Source organism: Bombina bombina, chromosome 2, assembly GCF_027579735.1.
Source record: "Bombina bombina isolate aBomBom1 chromosome 2, aBomBom1.pri, whole genome shotgun sequence".
Classification (NCBI taxonomy): domain Eukaryota; kingdom Metazoa; phylum Chordata; class Amphibia; order Anura; family Bombinatoridae; genus Bombina; species Bombina bombina.
Window position 1 is genome coordinate 1,403,845,909 of NC_069500.1, and position 6,865 is coordinate 1,403,852,773.

Consider the following 6,865-nt stretch of genomic DNA (forward strand, 5'->3'; position numbering starts at 1 on the left):
AACCGTCTAATTTTTTTATCCATTGGATCTGAAAAGGCACAACTATCCTCCACCGGGATAGTGGTACGCTTAGCTAAAGTAGAAACTGCTCCCTCCACCTTAGGGACCGTCTGCCATAAGTCTCGTGTGGTGGCGTCAATAGGAAACATTTTCCTAAATATGGGAGGAGGGGTAAAAGGTACACCAGGTCTATCCCACTCCTTGCTAATAATTTCTGTAAGCCTTTTTGGTATAGGAAATACGTCAGTATACACCGGTACCGCATAGTATTTATCCAACCTACATAATTTCTCTGGAATTGCAACCGTGTTACAATCATTCAGAGCCGCTAATACCTCCCCTAGCAATGTGCGGAGGTTCTCTAGCTTATATTTAAAATTGGAAATCTCTGAATCCAGTCTCCCTGGATCAGATCCGTCACCCACAGAATGAAGCTGTCCGTCCTCACGTTCTGCAAACTGTGACGCAGTATCTGACATGGCTCTCATCTCATCCGCGCGCTCTATCCTTAACCCAGAGCTATCGCGCTTGCCTCTTAAATCATAACAGTAGCCATGTCTTGCAAAGTGATTTGTAAGGGCCTCCCTGATGTACTTGGCGCCACAAAATCACGCACCTCCTGAGCGGGAGGCGCAGGTACTGACACGTGAGGAGAGTTAGTCGGCATAACTTCCCCCTCGTCGTCTGGTGATAATTTCTTTACATGTAAAGATTGACTTTTATTTAAAGTAGCATCAATGCAATTAGTACATAAATTTCTATTGGGCTCCACATTGGCCTTTAAACATAGTGAACAAAGAGATTCATCTGAGTCAGACATGTTTAAACAAACTAGCAATGAGACTAGCAAACTTGGAAATACTTTTCAAAATTAATTTACAAGCAATATAAAAAACGTTACTGTGCCTTTAAGAAGCACAGAAAAACTGACAGTTGAAATAACAATGAACAAAAATAGTTATAGCAACCAAATTTTCACAGTAAATGTATTAAGTTAGCAAAGGATTGCACCCACCAGCAAATGGATGATTAACCCCTTAGTACCCAAAAACGGATAACAATTATATAATTAACGTTTTTCTCACAGTCAAATACACTGTCACAGGACTACTGTGACTGATTACCTCCCTCAAAATGGATTTTGAAGACCCCTGAGCTCTCTAGAGACGATCTGGATCATGGAGGATGAAGTAGACAGATTGTGACTGAATTTTTACTGCGCAAAAAATCGCTAAAATAGGCCCCTCCCACTCATATTACAACAGTGGGGAAGCTCAGAAACTGTTTCTATGCAGAGAACAAAAATGGCCATGTGGTAAAAATCAAGCCCCAATAAGTTTTATCACCAAGTACCTCACAAAAAACGATTAACATGCCAGTAAACGTTTTAAACATACATTTAAAAGTTATGTATTATTATTTACAAGCCTGCTACCAGTCGCTTTTACTGCAGTTAAGGCTCATACATTATTTCAGTATTAACAGTATTTTCAGAGTCAATTCCATTCCTTAGAAAATACATTCATTGCACACACACTCATCAGCCTAATACCAGTCGCTATCGCTGCATTTAAGGCTGAACTTACTTTACAATGGTATCAGCAGTATTTTCTCAGTCAATTCCATTCCTCAGAAAATAATTTACTGCACATACCTCTTTGTTGCAGGGGGACCCTGCATGCTATTCCCCTTCTCTGAAGTTACCTCACTTTTCCTCAGATGAGAACAGCCAGTGGGTCTTAGTTACGTCTGCTAAGACCATAGAAAAAAACCCAGGCAGATTCTTCTTCTAAAGCTGCCTGAGAATAAACAGCACACTCCGGTGCCATTTAAAAATAACAAACTTTTGATTGTAGAAATAAACTAAGTTAAAAAAACACCACAGATCTCTCACAGCTTCCTATCTAGTTAGGCTGCAAGAGAATGACTGTGTATGACAGGTGAGGGGAGGAGCTATATAGCAAGCTCTGCTGGGTAATTCTGTTGCAGTTTCCTGTTAGGAAGAGAAATATTCCATAAGTAATGGATGACCCGTGGACTGACTACACTTAACAGGAGAAAGTATGAAGTGAAGACCAAGTTGCAGCCTTGCAAATCTGTTCAACAGAGGCCTCATTCTTAAAGGCCCAGGTGGAAGCCACAGCTCTAGTGGAATGAGCTGTAATTTTCTCAGGAGGCTGCTGTCCAGCAGTCTCATAGGCTAAGCGTATTATGCTACGAAGCCAAAAAGAGAGAGGTAGCCAAAGCCTTTTGACCTCTCCTCTGTCTAGAGTAAAAGACAAACAGAGAAGAAGTTTGTTGAAAATCTTTAGTTGCCTGTAAGTAGAACTTCAGGGCACGGACCACATCTAGATTATGCAAAAGACGTTCCTTCTTTGAAGGATTAGGACATAATGATGGAACAACAATCTCTTGATTGATATTCCTGTTAGAAACAACCTTAGGTAAAAACCCAGGTTTAGTACGCAGGACTACCTTGTCTGAATGAAAAATCAGATAAGGAGAATCACAATGTAAGGCAGATAACTCAGAGACTCTTCGAGCCGAGGAAATAGCCATCAAAAACAGAACTTTCCAAGATAAAAGCTTAATATTAATGGAATGAAGGGGTTCAAACGGAACACCCTGAAGAACTTTAAGAACCAAGTTTAAGCTCCACGGAGGAGCAAAAGTCTTAAACACAGGCTTAATCCTGGCCAAAGCCTGACAAAAAGCCTGGACGTCTGGATTCTCTGCCAGACGCTTGTGTAAAAGAATAGACAGAGCAGAAATCTGTCCCTTTAGCGAACTAGCGGATAAACCCTCTTGTAGAAAAGACAATATCCTAGGAATCTTAACCTTACTCCATGAGTAACTCTTGGATTCACACCAATATAAATATTTACGCCATATCTTATGGTAAATTTTTCTGGTCACAGGTTTCCGAGCCTGTATTAATGTATCAATAACCGACTCCGAGAAACCACGCTTCGATAGAATCAAGCGTTCAATCTCCATGCAGTCAGCCTCAGAGAAATTAGGTTTGGATGGTTGAAAGGACCCTGAATTAGAAGGTCCTGCCTCAGAGGCAGAGGCCATGGTGGACAGGACGACATGTCCACTAGGTCTGCATACCAGGTCCTGCGTGGCCACGCAGGCGCTATCAGAATCACCGATGCTCTCTCCTGTTTGATCTTGGCAATCAGTCGAGGCAGTAACGGAAAAGGTGGAAACACATAAGCCATGTTGAAAACCCAAGAGGCTGCTAGTGCATCTATCAGCACCGCTCCCGGGTCCCTGGACCTGGATCCGTAGCACGGAAGCTTGGCGTTCTGGCGAGATGCCATGAGATCCAGTTCCGGTTTGCCCCAACGAAGAATCAGTTGAGCAAATATCTCCGGATGAAGTTCCCACTTCCCCGGATGAAAAGTCTGGCGACTTAGAAAGTCCGCCTCCCAGTTCTCCACGCCTGGGATGTAGATCGCTGACAGGTGGCAAGAGTGAGACTCTGCCCAGCGAATTATCTTTGAGACTTCTAACATCGCTAGGGAACTCCTGGTTCCTCCTTGATGATTGATGTAAGCTACAGTCGTGATGTTGTCCGACTGAAACCTGATGAACCTCAGTGTTGCTAACTGAGGCCAAGCTAGGAGAGCATTGAATATTGCTCTTAATTCCAGAATGTTTATTGGAAGGAGTTTCTCCTCCTGAGTCCACGATCCCTGAGCCTTTAGGGAGTTCCAGACTGCGCCCCAGCCTAGTAGGCTGGCATCTGTTGTTACAATCGTCCAATCTGGTCTGCGAAAGGTCATTCCTTTGGACAGATGAACCCGAGACAACCACCAGAGAAGAGAATCCCTGGTCTCCTGGTCCAGATACAGTAAAGGGGACAGATCTGAGTAATCCCCATTCCACTGACTTAGCATGCATAATTGCAGCGGTCTGAGATGCAGGCGCGCAAATGGCACTATGTCCATTGCCGCGACCATTAAGCCGATTACTTCCATGCACTGAGCTACTGATGGGCTTGGAATGGAATGAAGGACACGGCAAGCATTTAGAATTTTTGATAACCTGGACTCAGTCAGGTAAATCTTCATCTCTACAGAATCTATAAGAGTCCCTAAGAAAGGAACCCTTGTGAGTGGAAACAGAACTCTTTTCCATGTTCACTTTCCACCCATGCGACCTCAGAAATGCTAGAACTATCTCTGTATGAGACTTTGCATTTTGAAAACTTGACGCTTGTATCAGAATGTCGTCTAGGTACGGAGCCACCACTATGCCTCGCGGTCTTAGTACCGCCAGAAGCGAACCCAGAACCTTTGTAAAAATTCTCAGAGCCGTAGCTAACCCGAAGGGAAGAGCTACAAACTGGTAATGCCTGTCTAGAAAGGCAAACCTTAGGTACCGATAATGATCTTTGTGAATCGGTATGTGAAGGTAGGCATCCTTTAAGTCCACTGTGGTCATATACTGACCCTCTTGGATCATGGGTAGGATGGTCCGAATGGTTTCCATCTTGAACGATGGAACCCTTAGGAATTTGTTTAAGATTTTTAAGTCTAAGATTGGTCTGAAGGTACCCTCTTTTTTGGGAACCACAGATTTGAGTAAAACCCTTGCCCTTGTTCCTTTCGCGGAACTGGGTGGATCACTCCCATCACTAAGAGGTCTTGTACACATTGCAGAAATGCCTCTTTCTTTACTAGGTTTGGTGATAACCTTGACAGATGAAACCTCCCTTGTGGAGAAGTTTTGAAATCCAGAAGGTATCCCTGAGATATAATCTCCAACGTCCAGGGATCCTGTACATCTCTTGCCCAAGCCTGGGTGAAGAGAGAAAGTCTGCCCCCCACTAGATCCGTCTCTGAAAAGGGGGCCCTGTCTTCATGCTGTCTTAGGGGCGGAAGTAGGCTTTCTGGCCTGCTTGCCCTTGTTCCATGACTGGTTGCCTTTCCAACCCTGTCTGTAACGAGCAGTAGTTCCTTCCCATTTTGGAGCGGAGGAAGTTGATGCTGCTCCTGCCTTGAAATTACGAAAGGCACGAAAATTAGACTGTTTGGCCTTTGATTTGGCCCTGTCCTGAGGAAGGGTGTGGCCCTTACCTCCAGTAATGTCAGCAATAATTTCCATCAAGCCGGGCCCGAATAAGGTCTGCCCTTTGAAAGGAATATTCAGTAGTTTAGATTTAGAAGTTACATCTGCTGACCAGGATTTAAGCCATAGCGCTCTGTGCGCCTGTATGGCGAATCCGGAATTCTTAGCCGTAAGTTTGGTTAAATGCACTACGGCATCCGAAACAAACGCATTAGCTAGCTTAAGCGTTCTAAGCTTGCTCAAAGTCTCATCCAATGGTGCTGTGCGAATCGCCTCTTCCAGAGACTCAAACCAGAATGCCGCTGCAGCAGTGACAGGCGCAATGCATGCAAGAGGCTGTAATAAAACCTTGTTGAACAAACATTTTCTTAAGGTAACCCTCTAATTTTTTATCCATTGGATCTGAGAAAGCACAGCTATCCTTCACCGGGATAGTGGTACGCTTGGCTAAAGTAGAAACTGCTCCCTCCACCTTAGGGACCGTCTGCCATAAGTCTTGTGTGGCGGCGTTTATAGGGAACATTTTTCTAAATATCGGAGGAGGGGAAAAGGGCACACCAGGTCTATCCCACTCCTTGCTAATAATCTCTGTAAGCCTTTTTGGTATAGGAAAAACGTCAGTACACACCGGTACCGCATAGTATTTATCCAGCCTACATAATTTCTCTGGGATTGCCACCGTGTCACAATCATTCAGAGCCGCTAACACCTCCCCTAGCAACACGCGGAGGTTCTCAAGCTTAAATTTAAAATTTCTGAATCCGGTCTCCCCGAATCAGAACAGTCACCCACAGAATGAAGCTCTCCGTCCTCATGTTCTGCAAATTGTGACGCAGTATCAGACATGGCTCTCGTGTCATCGGCGCGCTCTGTCCTTAACCCAGAGCTATCGCGCTTGCCTCTTAACTCGGGCAGATTGGATAATACTTCTTTCATAACATTAGCCATATCATGTAAAGTGATTTGTAAGGGCCTTGATGTACTTGGCGCCACAATCTCACGCACCTCCCGAGCGGGAGACGAAGGTACTGACACGTGAGGAGAGTTAGACGGCATAACTTCCCCCTCGTTGTCTGGTGATAATTTCTTTATCGGTAAAGATTGACTTTTATTTAAAGTAATATCAATACAGTTGGTACACATATTTCTATTGGGCTCCACATCGGCTTTTAAACATAATGAACAAGCAGATTCCTCTGTATCAGACATGTTTAAACAGACTAGCAATGAAGCTAGCAAGCTTGGAAATTACTTTCAATAAGTTTACAAGCAATATAAAAAACGCTGCAGCGCTTATCAAAAACACAGTTGAATAACAATGAACTAATTCAGTAATAGTCAACAATTCTTAACGGTAAATGTATTAATTAGCAGAGGATTGCACCCATTAGCAAAAGGATGATTAACCCCTCAATACCCAAAAACGGATATCAAATTAAGATTTAACGCTTTTATCACAGTCAAACACACGGTCACAGGTCTGCTGTGACTGATTACCTCCCTCAAAAACGAATTTTGAAAACCCCTGAGCTCTCTAGAGACGTCCTGGATCAAGGAGGAAGAAGCAGGAAGACTGCTAGAATTTTAACTGCGCAACAAGGCGCTAAAAAAAGGCCCCTCCCACTCATATTACAACAGTGGGAGACCTGATATAACGGTTTCTATGCAGAAAAATACGTTAGCCATGTGGAAAAAAAATCATGCCCAAAAAGGATTTATCACCAAAGTACCTCACAAAACGAATAACATGCCAGTAAACGTTTTTAAAACAAACTTTTTCAATGTC